Source organism: Phaethon aethereus, assembly GCF_964289735.1.
Source record: "Phaethon aethereus genome assembly, chromosome: Z".
NCBI classification, from domain to species: Eukaryota; Metazoa; Chordata; class Aves; order Phaethontiformes; family Phaethontidae; genus Phaethon; species Phaethon aethereus.
Window position 1 is genome coordinate 49,300,263 of NC_138577.1, and position 19,229 is coordinate 49,319,491.

A 19,229-nucleotide genomic window follows, 5' to 3' on the forward strand; every position below is an offset into this window, starting at 1 on the left:
TGCGTTATTGGAAATGCATCTTTGGACTACAGAGGGTTGACACAGAGCTGCACACCCACCCTCTTTAAGAGGCAAAGAATGGGTTTGTCCACCACTTCCACTTGACAGGTATTCTTGTCAAGGGAGGAAACCTAAGATGTAAAGAATGTGTAATAGCAAAAGACATAGCCTTTTGAAAAGGATGGTTCCCAAAGAAGCAGATATGCAGCAAAAAGGTAATTTCTCTCAGGTGAAATTAAGATAAAGGTGAGAATGCAGAAACAACTGGCCTGCACAAAGTGGGTCTGTTACTCTAGTCAAGAGAACACCTGGTAGGTAAAAAGACCTTTCTACATTGATTTATTCTCCTTAAAATGCATAATAAGTATTCTTCAGAACACAGTGATGCCACAGAAACCCACAGACTGAGAGCTTGCAGGGTGGGACGTGAATCATATGCATCCACATGCAGAATGCTACACCCACAATAGAAGTGATTGGTCCATTGCCCAGGTATTTAGCCTCAGAGTGAGAGAAGAATCTTATACCAAATAGGAATAATCCCAGTTCCAGCAGAAATAAATGATACAGAACATAATGTCTGAAGAGGATTTCTGAGGAGATCTGGAAAGAAAGGAAAGTGTAATCCTGAACCACTATATTGGTGGCAGTAGTGAGATTGTGTTTGCTCTGAGTTACCAGGTATAAAAGCACTTTACCTTATTATTTTTCATAATTTTGTGTTTATTTCCTTTTAGGTTTTATTCACGGATATTAGATAAAATGTCAACGTTATGGAAACCAGTTAAAAAGAGGAAAACAGGACAAGTCAGCTGATAGATATAGATGGGGGGGAAAAAAAAAAAGAAACAGCCGAACTCTTAAGACATGTTAGTACATAGCTAACGTGTTTACTTTTTCCTACACATATTTCCTGTATTAAGGGAAAAAGAGATTTCTTCCAGGACCCAGAGAACATATCAAAAGAATACTAAGATTTCTGGGCAAGGATGTTGGACATCAAGAAAACCTGTCTAGCAGCCATTTTTATTATGAAATAACTACTTCTACTTATTTGTAAGGATGTAGTAGTACAGCAGATATTAATCAAGGTCAAACTTTGTTTTAAGCTTGCACTGAAAGCTACATTCAGCTCTCACTGCTAAAAATAAGTAATTATTGTTCATCTTAGGAAGAATATGTTGGCAAGATGCCACTGTGGCAGTGTGACTCCCTTGTGGCTGATGACTGCAACAACAGGTTTTGTCTCCTAAATGTGCTAATGTATGAGTAAACCTTTGATCTTCCGAGGTTATACTACCCATGCTTCATTATTTCAATTTAAATATATTTTTTTGTACTTACATCAATTTAATTCATTCTAACCCACTTTTTAGAACATATACATAGTATTTCCTTTCTAATATTTTGTAGTAAAAAAAATCTGTGGAGAGTATCTAATCTCAGAGGGCACCTGTCAGTGGCATACATATCGTATTTCATATAGGAAGTAATAGTGGGTTGCTTGTACTGAATGAGGGATCTGGGATGCCACAGACAGGAGAAAGCATTCAGGGACACAATTAAAAGGGATGTAATTCATGGTCTGGAAAACCTCTGTGCTGAACACTTTGCAATACTATCTAGCAGTTGTGATGTGCAGACAAAAGCAAAACGTAAATCTAGAGGAAAAATTCCCAATCATACCAGCTGAATGCAGCAGATTGATTGATTGTTAGCATTTCAGAGTCATAACATATGGTGTAGGAGGAGAAATTATATGTAATACTTCCATTTGTAAGCTTGACCCTAATAAGACCACAAAATAGTAATGTGCTCGTATTCTTTTGTACCTTTATTTCCTATTGCAACTCTAATGGACTGATAATAACCCACTCAACTCAGAAAGTATCACAACTATGGACAATAGCATACAGAATAAACTTGTAGAAGAGTTTGTTTTCCCTTGGAACAAATAGGAAATAGTTCTTGATTTGAACCCTTAAAAATAAATTTTACTCTTGCCACTTTATGTTGAGCATTAATGTATCTTGAGATAACGCTCATGTGGTGCATGGGAAGAGAGGTGTACTTTAGAATATTGTTCACATCTTCTACGGTGCCAGGTAGGAAATGCTGAAAAAAGGAGACCAGTTGAAAATCTGTTACTTTTCAAGATTTAGCTGTTGGATACTAACCCTGACATAATGAAAGCATATTTTGTGCCTGGGTTCAGGAAAGGAAAGACAGTATACACAATATACTACAGATATTGATAGCCAGGGGGCATTTACCTGACAAACTCCTGGGTGGGAGTGTTGATCTGCTGGAGGGTAGGAGGGCTCTGCAGAAGGATCTGGACAGGCTGGATCGATGGGCAGAGGCCAACTGTATGAGGTTTAATAAGGCCAAGTGCAGGGTCCTGCACTTTGGCCACAACAACCCCATGCAATGCTACAGGCTTGGGGAGGAGTGGCTGGAGAGCAGCCCGGCGGAAAGGGACCTGGGGGTGCTGGTTGACAGCCGGCTGAATATGAGCCGGCAGTGTGCCCAGGTGGCCAAGAAGGCCAACAGTGTCCTGGTCTGTATCAGGAATAGTGTGGCCAGCAGGAGTAGGGAAGTGATTGTGCCCCTGTACTTGGCACTGGTGAGGCCGCACCTTGAATCCTGTGTTCAGTTTTGGGCCCCTCACTACAAGAAGGATGTTGAGGTGCTGGAGCGTGTCCAGAGAAGGGCAACGAAGCTGGTGAGGGGGCTGGAGCACATGTCTTATGAGGAGCGGCTGAGGGAACTGGGGTTGTTTAGTCTGGAGAAGAGGAGGCTGAGAAGAGACCTCATCGCTCTCTACAACTACCTGAAAGGGGGTTGTGGCGATGAGGGTGTTGGTCTCTTCTCCCAAGTAACTAGTGATAGGACAAGAGGAAATGGCCTCAAGTTGCGCCAGGGGATGTTTAGATTGGATATTAGGAAAAATTTCTTCACTGAGAGGGTGGTCAGGCATTGGAACAGGCTGCCCAGGGAGGTGGTGGAGTCGCCATCCCTGGAAGTGTTCAAAAAACGTGTGGATGTGGCGCTTCAGGACATGGTTTAGGGGACATGGTGATTCTGGATTAATGGTTGGACTTGATGATCTTAAAGGTCCTTTCCAACCTAGTGATTCTGTGATTCTGTGATTCTGTGATATTTATGGCTATTATGGAGCTTATTTTTCAGTGAGTTGGGGATGAAGACAGAGATACAATATCATGGGATCTGGTGGTACAAACACTTTCAAAGCTATGAATATGTGATGATCATCCTACCAAACCACAGGGACCACAGAAGGGGAAAGGGAAGAAGTTGGAGCAAGGGCCAAACAAGCAGCTAGAATAAGGGACCAGGTGGTAAGAAAAGGACCAGGAGGTAAAAAAGGAGCTGGTCTCCCTTATGCCAATTTTCCCTTGGCATGATAAACACTATTCTCTCAAGTTCTTAACCTTAAATAAACATTAATGAAATATGGTTATTATCTAGTTCAAATTCCTGTTCTGAAAGGTTCAAAACAAAGTAATTTATTATAAGAAATCATCTTTTCCAGTAACAGAAAGATTGCTTTACATCAACAGATGATGCATTTTCATCCCCTGCAGAATCTGGCTAGACTGATAATTTTTCAACAGAACTAATTATCACAGAAGATTTGAGAACAAAGTACTACTTTTGTGGCTAGGAGGCCTTTACAAGCTGCAACATTCTCTGCACATCTGATATCAAATAAATCATGGACCGAATAAATAATAAATTACGGACCAAATACAAGCTGTATTTGTTGTTATTTGACCAGTTTATTTGACCAGCTGTATGTTATACATCAGTCATTCCATAAAAAAACCCAACAACCCATCTACATTTCAAAGATTGTGATTGGGATAATTTGCCAAAGGTTGGCAAATTCCCTCCATACAATCTACTCCAACAATTTTTAGATGAACTGTGTTGCCTAAACATTTCACTGTGAATTGCACTCTTGCTTCAGAAGAAGGGAATTACTGGGAAAGTAGGGGGAGGGGGTCAAAACTACAAGACAAATTAAGGGATTAATTGGCCTAAAAATAGCAGAAAAGAAAGTCATGCTATCTCAAAAAAAGTAGATCATTAGGTCCCATTAGATCATTAGAGAACCTGGTCTAACTCTAAATTTAAATGTGCTCATTTGGTTTTGAAAACAAAACCTAACACTAACCTGCAAATATTGTTTGTGATATGTCAAGGCTTATACATTATTCAGGTTAATTTCGTCTTACTAGGAGAGAATCATTTTACTTATGATACAAAATAATGTACATGATAACTATACTTCATGTTATTGTATGCTTCCAAGGCACTTAAAGTTTTATTTTCCTAAACACTCCTCATATCATTATTCATATTTGGATAAAATTATGGCCATGGATGAATTCTGTCAAAACCAGTGAATTAACCCTGTTCCATTAATAGTTGTCCATATTAGACCAAATTTCATACGTATTAACAGCTGTCATTTACTAAACAAATTCAGATATCCTGTAATTCAGCTAGCTGCAGCTGGTATCTAAAGACCTTTTCGCTGCATGACTATCAGGACTAGGAACATTCTTGACAACTGAGGCAAATGGAAGATTTTAGTGTGCAGATCAGTAGCAGTTAACACAGTCATAAAGATTAATGAAACTGGATCTGGTGGTCAAAAAGATAAAGAAGTATTTGTCCTTAAGCAGTAAACTATGAAGACTTAGCTGTTCCTTCACTCTTGAAAAAATGTGACTGTCATGAAATCAGCAGAATCCACAGTAACTCGGGTAAAGGTAAAGGTGGCAGGGGGAGATCACAGACACTGACTCAGTTGAGGGACTATGTAAATTACCACCCCCCAGAAGCATGTGTGCCAATTTGAATATGTGAAACCAATAATAAGCAATATTGTAATTACTAGCCAATGAATGTAAACTTGGGTAGGTTCTTTATTGTTTTTGTTAATCATGTAACAGGATAAGTACATGGTAATTCCTCTGTGTGGTGTGCTGGCTTTTTGGAATGCCATCTAGCACTCATATCTGTGCAAATATGCTATAACTAAAATAAATTTACTCTGTGTGTATATTGGCATGTTGCACACCGGGTATACAATCCCACTTTTCTGATAACACTTTTACTATTATCTTTGTAGGTATAGCACTTCAGAATGAGTAATTCTATAGCAGAATATTGCCAAGAGAAATGCTAAAAAAGCTCTAGGTTAGGTTTAATATCGTGTTTTCAATTGCTGCTAAACGTGTAGTTATATATAGATATTATAGTAGATATGTACCTATTATACAAAAATGCATAGTCATTAGTTAAAAGCCTGTAACCGATGCCCCTTAAAACACTACCAGAAAATTTAGTGGGCTTATTATATTTTATATACATTCAATAACTGAATAAGACTTTAAATTGAGGGAGCTTTTTTCAAGCAAGTTTTGTTTTCTGCATTAAAAAGTTGTAAACTGTGAGTTTTAATATCTGGAAATGAGATTGTTTATTATGCTATAAAATGTATGTATGTTTTAATTTCAAGGTCCATTACATTAGGAAGAGAATGCAACTAGCCTTGTAGTGTCTCCAGCTGTAGGCTGCAGAATTTTTTTTTTTTTTAAAGCTATAAATCTCAGGAGATCACACCAAAATTCTTCATAAAGGATTTTAAACAGAACTCTTGAAACATCACGGAACCTTGAAACTGGATTCCTGTTATCTTGACTTCTAATGATGTTTATTTAACCTTATATTATACTTACATAAAGTTCATATAGTTCCTTAGTCTGAGTTTCATAGCTCAGAAAACATGAGTTTTTCAAAACTTCCTGTTGACCTTTATTTATATAATTAATTTTCCACTTTTTCTGTTTTCTTATTGATTAAAACAGAAGCAGGTTCTCAGGGATTCTCCTGCAAGACAGATAGAAAAACATAACACTACTACTTCAAGATAGTCAAAGAATAAAAGGGAGTGTTTTTGTGTTTTTTCTTTGTGTGTTTTTATCAGTACGTAACAGACTAGGATGAAGCAAACATGCCTTAAAACATCTCCAATTTAAAAAAAATTGCACAACAAAACAATAAAAGAAAATAATGATGATCATTTACTTGTTAGTTGTGTCAAAACTCCTAAGTAAATGCATGACAAATACACATTGTTTCATAAGTTTGACTTTGTAATATCCAAATGCCTTCAAAAAAGTGACCTAAAGAAATTGCTTTGTTATTCCCATACAAATATTTTTATTTTAGTATCTAAGGTTAAGGTTCTTGATCCTTGGCAAGAAACAAACAAACAAACAAACAAACCCCAAACAATTAAGTATTCTACCTTTGTCTTCTGCTTAAACGGGACACAAAGGCCATGCCACAGGGAGTACAAAAAGTTACTCATAAATATCTCATATTTATATTTTCAAGAAGTTAAAAAGAAAAAAATAGAGAAAGGAAAAGAAGTGCAGGAGAACTTACCTTTGGTTTTACCTGTCTCAAGGTTCTTAGGTCCAATTTGGTCTGAAACACCTCTCACCTCTTCAATTCAGACCTAATGGATCTGGAGATGTTCTGTATAAAGGAATAGCAAAACTCAGATAGTTTTCTTCCTATCATCAATATCAAATCAAATAATCCACTGAGAGGTGGTAGTCAGCTTAGCCAATTCTATTCTTATTTTTTCAAGCATCTAGTGCATCACTTTTTTTTAATTCACATTTTAAGCCAAATAGTGTTCATTGCACTTTATCTCAAATACAAGCATTTTGCGTTTTGGATTAGATTAAATAAGAAAGGAGGTTGTATTTTATTATACTAAATGTTATATTTTAGCATCTGCTGCTTTTGGCAAGCCATTAGTCTGGCTTAGAGTTTGTTAGTTGATTTACAATATATTCCTCTGCAAAAGTGTCTTGTCATGCGCAAATATACTAGAAGAGCATTCCCTTAGTGACCATGTCAACATGTTTGCTCCAAACGTTGGCAGTTCCAAAAGTTGCAGCAGAGTTGTAACTTTCAGAAGGGAATTGAACAGAATCCATGAAAAACCTTTTTTGCCATTGTGTTTCAATCATTCTAAGTTGTAATTGACATTTTCCACACAGACATGAAAGAGATATTTGAATGTTTAATATTTATAAAAGTATTCAGGAAGTATTTGACTTATAGGCTGAGTTCCCAACTTCTCCACACTAAGTCAACCTGTTTAATGTTAGAATTTCACATCATATGTTGATAGCATCATATTTTTCTATCATTTCTCAGTCAGTGCTTTTACTTTTTCTCTTGCACAGGAAGAAATATAAAAAGACCCTTAATCAATAGCTGCAATGAAGGTAGTGTTGGTGTTATGTTGCTGTAGGGGAAGTTGCCACATCCATTTTTAGGATTTTCAAGTAACCAGAGTAATCATCAAAGAATAAAACAACCTGTAAAAAATGAGAGCTCTGAGTGTAAGAAGTTTACTTAAAGATGAGAATTGTAATGCTACAGTGACTTAATGCCTTGTGCAATTCCTGCAGCATGTCCAACATATTAACACCCAGGAGAGCTATACAGATTTAGTTTTGAAGCATCTCTTCTAGACACTAGAGAACAGCATACCACACAGGTTCATAGCTAGATTATCACTTGAATAATAAACTCATTTTCATGTTTCATCGGTTTTGTAAATGTCTGCAGATATGGAAATGTCAGCCACATGGTATGATTTAAAAGGATCAAAAAGTTTGTAGATGTCATTTGTCCAAGCATAACACTCCTGCTCTTTCTGGCAGTTAGTACTGAGATAATTGCATCACTCTCACCATTACATGAAGTGTTCCTAAGCATCAACTCAGGCAATACCATGGTTCTTTATTACATATGCCTTTTAAGAATGATTGTCACTGTGTTTTCAATGTGCAGTTTATGTTATCTTATAAAGTGCATTTTCAAACTTTTTTTTCCAAGAGAGATAATGGTTCTTACTTTAGTTAAGATTTCATTAGCCCAGTATTTTTTAAGAACAAAAAGTCTAGTATATATCTACCCCCATATTCAGTAGGGTAGGTGTAATTATTTAAACTGTAGTAGAATGAAAAAAATAGTGGGGGAAGTATTTCTATTATTAGGAAAATATGTGCCTGGTCTAACTGTATGCCCCATAAACAACTGCTTATAAGATAAAAGGAGAAAATAGCAAAGATTCTTGACTGAGAAAAGATAAAACATTAAAGAGGTCATTGGCATACAATTAGAGCATCATTCTGATCATCTAAATGTCACTTATCTGAAAATTCATATTATCTGAAATAAATTCATATTTTCCTCACATTTAGGAAGGAATATGGTACTGCTTCATCTAACACTGATTTTAAGAAATAGATGGGCATATATGCCTGCACAAGAACTGATGAGAAGAGATCAAAGTGGAGGAGGTCTTTGCAAGGAAATAAGAGGGCAGAGGTTTGAAAAAGCTCCTAACATTGTATGTAAACTGAAGCCCCTTCCTTGCATGCAGGTTTCAGCATAGAAAAGCTTAAGTGCATAAAGATCACTGTAAACATTTTAAAAGTCAATAAAGGAGATCAATAGCTGTCTTCCATGCTCACAATGGGCCAGCTAAGAGTGTATTAGGTTTGTACTCGCATATATCCACTCTGTGGCAAACTTTGCAACTTCTTAAGAGCATTGACTCTAAACTAGACTTACCACATGGGTAGAGCATCATACAATGACTACAAAGACAGCTGACTCAGGACTGGTAGCAGTCTTGCAACAACATTGCAGAATTTAGGGCAATACAATTTTTTCTTGAATTGCTTGTAGCCCACGGCTACATGTAGACTCACCTGTGGCTTTGAAATTGGTTTGACTTCTGTCTGGTTTTACACTAGTTGGTTGAAGCTGTGGCAGATGTTCTAGCTGTGGCAGAGGTTCCAGCTGAACAGAACAATGCTTTATAAAGAGAAGAAAAAATACTGCTGTAAGCATGTAAGAGAATTTTGGCAGCTCAAACATTTTGTTAAAGCATACCAGCCTTATAGAACTTCTGCAATATTAAGAATGAGAATGTCTTTCACTTGGTATTTGGTCAGGCCTAAATTTCATTTGCTGCTTCTACATACTATTCTAAAAATCTGGTGTATTAGAGTTGTCTGAATGTTCAGAAGTTTGATATCAAACTTCATCCAAGCTTTCTTGATTTCTTAGTTGTTAAACTATGCAATAATAAAATGTAGAAAACTTAATTAAACAACTACACAGACCCACTGACTATGTTGAAAAGTACTTTGCAACAACAACTACTTTTGATTAACAACATTACTATGAATCGAGGAGAAGCATTTATACCAGAAAGCACAACCAAAATCCACATTCTCTTTTGAAGAACATTAAAGCTGGTGAAAATATCAACAAAATTATCTGCTGTATTTCAGATTCCAGGTAAAATAATAAGAGAAAATTATTTGAATGTCAAAAGCGGAAGAGGGAGAGGGTTAAAGTGTGAGAAAAGGAAACAAGACAGTAATGGAAGAGGGAATTGAGTATAAAAGGTAGATAAAAATGTCAGACAGTGAAAATTACAATTTCCTTGAATTTTAGAATTTGTTTAGATGACTAAAAGTTAACTTAAGAAGTTTAATCCAGTTAGTATAATATGCAAGTCTGGTCTTATCTGGACCTCTTTGTTTACAGAAGTGTGCTGAATATATCAAAACTAGGTATGCTTCACAGCATTTTCAGTATTTCTTAGATTGTTTTCACTCATTTTTCAAACTGTTTCCTTAATAACAAGACTTCAAAATTTATGTCAGAATATCGCTCAACTTTTACTAATAAAAATTTTGTGGTTGGTTTGTGTTCTGAACTGCGTTTTGGATAAATTTTTATCTTTGGGCAACAGATCACTGCCACTGAAAAACAGTAGAGATTATTTTTACATGTTTTGCTCCTCCCTAGGGGAATGAAGTTCTTAGTGTCAAGCAATGAAGCAGTACATTTCCATCTCTGTTATGATTTCACCTCTTTGTTATTCATAAGAAGAATAAATCTTTTACAAGTTTGATTTCTAGGTTTGGTAGATGCTAAAATGCAGCTCTATATTTCCTGAACCATTAATAAATAAGATTCTTCCTTCAATGATAATATAGACTATGGCATCAGAGGGTTCTTTATCTTCACTACTAGTAAAAGGATTGAAACAATTTCATCACATACTGTTACTCATGAATCATTTCCCACTTCAATATGGAAACTGCCTATTAGAAGGCAGGAGATTTCTTTTCTTTAGGTAGCTGAGTTCTAACAACTACTAATGAAAGCTTACTGAAGTGAAGCTTTAGGGATTACTGATGATTAGCAATATTTAATCAATATTTGTACAAATGATCAGAAACATGGTTCTGCATTGCACAGCCACAGAAGTGAGAGAAATAGTGATGGAGAATGCCTCAGCTCTCTCCTCTGTTGTGCACCTGCTTAGGACCATGGACTGTCATGAGTAGCACTTGGAAAAAAAAAAAGAGTCTATTTTCTGTTGCTATAAGGTATTAAATTCAATAGATCTGAAAATAAGGATTTAAATCTCAGAATTCTAGCTTAGAGTGTTATTTCATTAATAAAATATATATTCTTCAAATTCACAAGTTTTACGAGATATTAGGAAATGTCTGCATTATTTAGGTCTCCCCGGGGAAGGTGAAGCATTTGACCATCGTTTTAATAACATAAAGGCATTTTAATCTGTGGCATTGGCCTTTTTCCATACCTCATGATTAACTATAATTACATGAAGATATGCAAATAATCAAAATTCCTAACTCCCCACAGCAAATATAACCTTGGTTTTGCTCATTCCAAAACCTTTGTGGAATTCCTTTAAATGTCTTCAGTATGCGTTTGAGTAAAAAAACCCAACAGATGAATGAAAGCCAGAGACAGGCTAGCGTATCACTTATTAGCAAAAAAAGCTTAGGGAAGCTTTAATGAAAGACATTTAAAACTCCTTAAATTTTAGCTGATAATGCCCCTTTCTTTCTTTTGTAATTACACTGCAGAAAAATGATGACATCTTGGTATAATTTTGTGCTTCATTTTTAGTTTTACAGTTTTAATGGTAAATGAGGTAAGAATGACCTCAGCTGGTGGAATTCAGTTCAGTTTCACTCTAGCTGGTGCAACAATGCTTACTGGATAAGAATCTAGCTCATTATTTTGTTAGGATTTTATTTTCTTTCACAGTTATGATTCTCACTTAGACGAGGTCTAAGTAGTGCTCTGTGGGCTGCGTATAATCTGTACAACTCTTGTATCAGGTCCATTCTCTTCTCTCTAGTAAAGTGACTAGTCAGGGGTCACAGGCAGAAAATGAAACATCTCCACTGTTGGCATACAGCCCAGGTCAGAGTCAAACTGCTGGATTACAGGGAGCGTTGGGTGGCCCCGTCAGTAGTTGCAGCTGTCTAATTGCACAGCTAGTGCAGAAGCAGTTTGTGGTGTTGTTATTACATATATGTTGTAATATATGCTGACTGTGTCCCCTGTCCTCTGCTGGCCCACCGGCAGGCACTTTGCAGCACATTCAGGCAAACATCTGTGGCTTGCACACAGTGCAGAGAGAGGTGAGTTCAACGATCATGTGAACCATGTCAAACCGTTTTCACATGCAAGGTGAGAAGATGGGCTGGAAACATGTCCATAAACAGAGCTGAGTGAAACAGCACTTCAAGATGAGGACATGAGTTCAACAGCTCTGTTCATGGTCTGGAAGAGGGAGGAGACAGCAAGACTATTAAATTCGTGAATTATACTAAATTTGGAGAAAGTACTAAATACAAGAATATATTTCAGGGGGACTGTAACGTTATGGGCTGACAAGAAAGGGAGGTTCAGCTTAGAAACTGTAAAGTAATATATCAGAATAACAAAACACCAAGGAAACACAGGACCTCACGGTGAAAAACCTGGAAAAAACTTGATACCAGAAGAGATGGAGGAGAATGTGGGAAATGGTGAAGCAGTTAGATTACTGACTTTATGAGTTTGGAAATTAAAAATAAAGTTCTAATATTATTGACCTAAGTAAGAAACTGTAGATTTTTTTTCCAGTTTAAACTCATCTGTCTTTCAATTTATAAATCATCATTCAAATTAAAACACAAATCTTTAAGATGAACAAAATTCAAACCTTTCCTCTGTTGCAAGTCACAGGAAAATTGTAACTAACCTACACTCCCCTTCAGGACTGATGAGAAAGGAAGATATCTAATTTCTTTGCACCACCATCCCCTGCTCCATCAGTTCCCTATATCTCTTGACACCTTCTTAGCCTGCCTGATCAGTTCAAAGTACATTGTTTACCTTTCATTTTGTGGGAAGACTTGATATTTTGGCATCTGGGATGAGGGGGAAGAGAACACTTGCAATCATGTGAAATTATTCACAAATAATTAAAAGGATTACAAATAAATGTTTGAAACCTATGATACTGCAAGTCCTGGTGGTTCAGTAAGCATTAGTTTATTGTATGGCAAGGTTTTGGTATCAGGGGGTCTACAGAGGTGGCTTCTGTGAGAAGCTGCTGAAAGCTTCCCTATGTCCAGTAGAGCCAGTGTCATCCAGCTCCAAGATGGATCCAGAGCTGCCCAAGACTGAGCCCACAGCAATGAGTGGTTGTGCCTCTCTGATAACATATTTGAGAACGGGGGAAAAATAAGGGCACACAGCAATTGCAGAGAGATAAAGGAGTGAGAATATGTGAAACAACTCTGCAGACACCAAGGTCTGTGAAGAAGGAAGAGGAGGATGTGCTCCACGTGCCAGAGCATGAAAACCATGGTAAAATGCAGGCTGCCCGCCTGCAGCCAATGGAGTCCATGGTGGAGCAGATACCCACCTGCAGTCCATGGGGGACCCCATGCCAGAACAGGTGGATGCTGGAAGGAGGCTGTGACCATGTGGGAAGCCAATGCTGGAGCAAGTTCCTGGCAGGACCTGTGGAGTGAGGATCCCATGCTGGAGCAGATTTTCTGGTGGGACTTGTGACCTCATGCAGGACCCATGCTGGAGCACTTCGCTCCTGAAGGACTGCACCCTAAGGGTGAGTAGAATCCCAAGGGGGTCCACCTGTGGAAGGGACCCAGGCTGGAGCAGTTCATAAAGAAGGGAAGGACTCATGTTGGAGAAGTTTGTGGATCACTGTGTCCCATGGAAGGGACCTCACACTGGAACAGGGGAAGAGTGCGAGTCCTTCCCTTGAGGAGGAAGGAGTGGCAGAAATAATGTGTCATGAACTGACCGTAACCCCCATTCCCTGTACACCTGCACCACTTGGGTGGAGGAAGTGGAGAAAATTCAGGACTGAAATTGAGCCTGGGAAAAAGGAAGGGGTGGGGGAAAGTGCTTGAAGATTTGGTTTTATTTCTTATTACCTCTATTCTATTTTGATTTGTAACAAATTAAATTATTTTTTTCCCCAAGTTGAGTCGTTTTGCCGATGACAATAATTGCTAAATGATCTCTCCCTGTCTTTATCATAACCCACAAGTTTATCATTACACTTTCTCTCCCCTGTCCAGCCAAGAAGGGGAATGATAGAGTGGCTTTGGTGGGCACCTGGCATCCAGCCAGGGTCAACCCACCAAGTTTATAAACACAGGAACAAAGTATTACTATTTCAGGTTGCCAAAACAACACATGGTACCACAGAGCTGGAAAGTAAAGTCTTAGATTACATGTAAGAGGAGGATGTAAGGCCATTGAATTGCTCAGATCTTGCACGAGAAAATCAGAGATCAAAATCTGTTTAAAAAGCCAAACACTAAATACAAAACTAAAAATGTAACAGAGCTTTAATTCAGTGGTAGTGAAGAAGTACAATTTTTTTCACACAAATTAATGATCTATAGTATTTTATTTTGTATGTGAAATGTAATAGGTGCACATAATATAATAATGCATCGTTCAAAAGAAGTTATTTACTGCAGAATCTTGTTTTTTCAAGCAAAATGTTCTGCAATTTCCTGCATATCAGTGATAACTACAGACTGTGATTTAAGAAGATATATAAAGTTATGATAAATAATCTTTACTTATTCAATGAGAAAATTTAAACAATAATTTCTTACAGTTTAAATTTGCTATTTTATATATAACTTAAAATTACATAAAGTAGGAGCTGTACTGTCACTGAGTATTATATTACTCAGAGGAATGCATTGCTACTTATTTTTCTTAGAGATTTACAGTAAGTATCAGTAGAAAATATTTGAAACAGAAGTTAAACATATTTTTTACTGCATGAATTTTTAGTATGTTTCCTCATAAAAGAGAGTTGATCTGTCAACTACTTTAGCAGGTTGAAGTTTCAAGAATTTATCTACAAATTTTATAGACATATATTCAGTGTAATTGGATGCTTGTTGATGTCACCTGTGGATTATGTGAATCCTTCTGCCTTACAAACAATTTATTCTTCAAGGGAGATTTGGTAGGAACAAATTTGTACCTCTAATGAAGACTTTCTATTTCAGTTGGGTCATGCTATGATAGAACTTGCATGACAAATTCAAATTGCCCTTTTCAACTATCTTTCCTTGAAAAAGAAAATCCATAAACTGGAAAACAAAAAAACAAGCAAGCAAACAAGCAAAAAACCATCCCATCCTCCAGAAACAAAAATCCTATTTTATTGCAAAAACTGAGGCTTTAATATTCAAAATTTGTTTCAGAGTTTTAAAATCAACCTCAATCACCTAAATGCACTGATTTCAGAAGTACTAAATATCCATATCTCAATGATACCTGGGAGATGCTGAATAATTTTGAAAATCTTGCAGGAAACTAGATTTCAGCGTCCTTGTTTAAAAATCTTACTAATGTAAATTAATGTGTTTCACTTTGCCTTTTGAATGTAAATTTTCAACATGGAAACCAGTATTCTTCAGGTTATGAATAAGACTGTCAATTTGCCTCCCCTCTCCCTCATTTTTCACTAGTCTACTAATTACAAGTTATTTTTCCTTAATGCCTCTTAATTAGATTCTTTTTTTGTCCTTTCTCATGACCCTGCAGCTGCTGCCCTATAACACATCTGTCAAAGCAGGTGCTCTGCATTCATTTTCAACACAATTTGAGAAATTTCTTTTAACATAACTTTGTAGGTAGGAAATTGTTGATTATTATTGGCACTTGTTATAAATCTGTTTTATTTCCTACTTGATATTTTCCCGTGGTATTTATGATCAAGACATTTAGAAAACTTTTTATAATTTTGGCAGGTTCCCAGATTTATAACCATACATTAAGATGATAATAACACCTCCAGAAGACTGGTCTTGGCCTTTATATTTTAATGTTCATTAACTGATTTCATGCTGAGTAAAGCAACTCCTACATAGATATTATTTCCTTTTAGATATTCCTACTGGCTTGCATATTGCTGGCAGAATTTTGTAAATAGATTAATTCTATATAACCTTTTGCCTTCTAGTGAAATGGTCATATCTGGAAGTCTCAGAAGGTAGTTTTATATCTATTTTTTTCACAGTTGATTAGAAATCCATCAGCACTATGCATGCTTGCACATTGTTTAAAACATTAGAACTACTTTGTCAGCAAAATCTCGATTTAATTTCATTTTGGCCGACATTAATACTGTTATCTTTGTGCCTATCCATTAATTAAGATGTGTTCTTTTACTTTCACTGCAATTGCAAAGATTAGAGGTTGGTTAGAAGATTAGAACGCAAGACAGCCTGGGGCAGGACCATTTTCTGTGAAGTCCAAAGGTACTTTATATAGTGATCACTTAACAAGGAGAAAAAGGTCAGAGTAAACTAGTTTTAATTTACCTCTATCTATTACTCAAATAGCACTTCTGTAACTTTTTTCCATGTAAGTTGAATCCAGTTCCAGTCCACAGATTCTTTTCTAATCACTAATTCCCAGTAGACTACTCACAGGATTAGTAAATCAGCTGGAAAGAAATGAAGAAAGAGACAAACAAAATAATCCGTCTGATGAGCATTTAGTATGGGAAAACTTAAGGAACTGGAATAGAGTAATATATCTACAACACCCTAGATAATATGGAACATTTTATTATTCAGAAGCAGATGTTTAAATTCACAAAACTTTGGCCAAAGGACAAATTTTTTGTGTTTAGCTTACCAATTAAAATAAGGAAAAAGGTTAAGACTTTTGTGAAATTTACAGGAAAAAGTTTTAAGGGTACCTGAAAAGGAAGAAAAATTATATCTCCTTTGGGCCACTTTCCAAAGAGAGACAAAAAGAAAGGACCATCAAGGATGATTTCTGGAATCACATAGGAAAACGCTTACAGTTTCTAAATGGACTGATTTTACTTATCACTGTTAATAAAAGCAAAATCTTAAAATGGTAGAATTTTGTAATACTTATCAATTTAATGTGTGTATGTAAACAGATACAAAAAAGCAGTCCCAAAATATTTTTTTAAGCATTTATGATGAGAAAAACTAAGAGTCTAAGGCTGACATCCTGTCGTATTGAACTTGGTGCAATCATTTTCCTTTATTTTAATGAGCATACATTATAATACTTTTGGCTGTATGCTTTTAATATTTACTTACAAAACTTTGAAGTGTACAAGCATTCAGATAGACATTGTGCATGTTATTTGGGAATGTCATATAGAAGGCAGATTCTTTTTTGTTTGTTGGTTAGTTTTGTTTCTTAAAGGTTGAAAGAACAATATACTTTTGATTTCTTGGGAAGATGAAATTTTCTCATAATATGATTTGTATTCTCATCACAGCCTTTGGATGTAGCAGGAAAATGTAAGATCTAAATTCAAGGACAGAAACTGATCATCACTATCTGGCTGCCTATATAATGTGAGGGTCATTATCCCTATATGTCACAGACTTAACTCTTTATTATTTCTCATTTCTTTTGAAAATATCCTGACATTAGAAGAGTAAAATAATCTAAATAAATATTTTCAGGGAATTTTTTGTTCATTAATCTTGCTGAAAATCACCTCTTGAAAACTGGATGAGACTCTGGATCCTTTCACAAATTCTAAATAACATGATCTGGGAAAATTCCTTGTCTTAAATTAAAGGTCAATTTATCACTTCTTCCAGTGTCTGGATCATCTAAATCCCTGACACTGTTTCATTAAGCATAAATATTTGAATTGTTATTAATATTAAGACTACAATTACAAAATCTCTGAGCTGTTGGGAAGTTACCACATCTTCTAATTATCCCTTATGAGAACTGTAGAAAACATTACCAAAAAAAACCCCATGCAAAGAATATTAGTCAAGTATATGGTTGTTAAAGTCTCTTTCCTTTCCTAAATGAACATTAAATATTTCTTTCTGATTAATTAATTTTAACTGGCAAATTATATCTGGAATCGAAGTGCTAAGTAACTTGTGCAGAAGACGTTGTGGGTTTTTATAGCAATGCTTTCACTGTCCCAAATCAAAACATTATTTTATGAGTTTGTAGACATACATTTCTCTCCTGCACTGTCAGTTCTATATACTTAGTCTGATATCTCAAAATTAAATTGGTTAGCTGATTGATATAGAAGTGAGACAAAATCCTTGTTAGAAAGATTTGTAGTCTTAAAATTTGTCTCCAGGAAGCAGAGGAAAACCATTCTCCAAAATATGATTTATTGACAATCCCTTAACCTACAGTTCCATAGCTGGTTTACTCAAGAAGGTTTTTTTTGAATGTGAGCTTTAAAATAAAGTATCTTTGTTCATACTCTGAACGGTCCTTCAACTTGAAAACAGTAAAATTACATAGTACAATGGTAAAACTCAGAAAAACTTGCATTTTGATCATAGCCTTTGGCTTCTTTAATATTATTTATCAAAATAGTTTTCTTGGTTTAGTGCTGCTCTGGGCTAAATGTTAGCAATTTACTCTATCACCTGAAACACCCCTCCCAGCCAAGAAAGGGAAATCAGGAAGAGAAAGGAAACTCATATTTTGAAATAGGTTGAAATAGAAACAGATTTAATAAAACAATAAAGCTAATATTAATACTAAAGTAATATAAAGTACACAGAGTTATACGCAGCCCAGATAGTGGTCGGGAGCTGTGTGCTCCCATCAGCGAACACTGGTTGGTGGACACTGCGAGCATCACAACTCCAGAGCAGGGAGATCCAGCCTCAGGAGCAGAGCAACGGGTGAGATCCTCCAGCAATGGCAGCCATTGAGAGAGAGAGAGCTGTTCCCAGAGGACTCCCCAGCTTATGTTGAGTGTGACGTTTATGGTATGGAATACTTCTGTTGGCCAACCTGGGTCAGCTGTCTTGACCTCTGATCCTCCTAGTTTTAACACCTGGCTATCTCAAGTCTGCTAGAGGTCTTGATCACTATGGAAACCCGCATACCATGGTTGGCCATGAACTAAAACAAAGTGTCTTATCAACTTTCTTCTCACAGTAACAGGTGCTGCAGTCGTCTTAGAAATGCAGCTTTCCTGAAGAGAAAACTGATTTTATGATTTATCTCAGCAAAACCAGGACAATAGTGAATTATTGTTTAAGGATTAGCATCACTGAAATGCTCATTCATACAGAAGGACAAACAAATTTCAAGCAGTTTACTTATGGGGCAACTAAATTTTAAGATAATGAGTAGTTTGCACTTTATTGATATGAGTCATGTTACATGTTTTAAGTCAGAAGTGTGTATCGATCACATCAGAGTACTAGGAACATAAATGAACCATCACAAATAACTTGTAAATAAAACTAGGCCAGATTATTTAATTATTCCATTGTTACTACCAGAAAGGAAATATTATTATGCATGTTGGTCAGTGGACATGAAAAGTGACACGTTAAATACAGAGGAAACAGATACACGAAACTGTACTCATTTTTCATTTATTTTTAAATCAAATTTTAAAATGTTTATATTATTTATATATAATTTATATTATGATATATGGTTGTGCCCATATCTTCAGTGATTCCAGGATCACACATTCAAAAAATATGTTGCAGAAGGGAAAGATAAAGAGCCAATGAATTTTTAATATATTTTTCTTAAAAAAAACAACTTTGCATTCAGGACAGTCATAGAAAGTTCATCTGCAAGTGAATATTTTTCAAAAAGATGGATATGTGAAAGGATTTGAATTGTAGTCCTGACCAGAACTGGTTAGAATAAGTGTAGACTTTACAGAAAGTTTATAGATGTTTGTTGTACAGATGGCTGTGCCT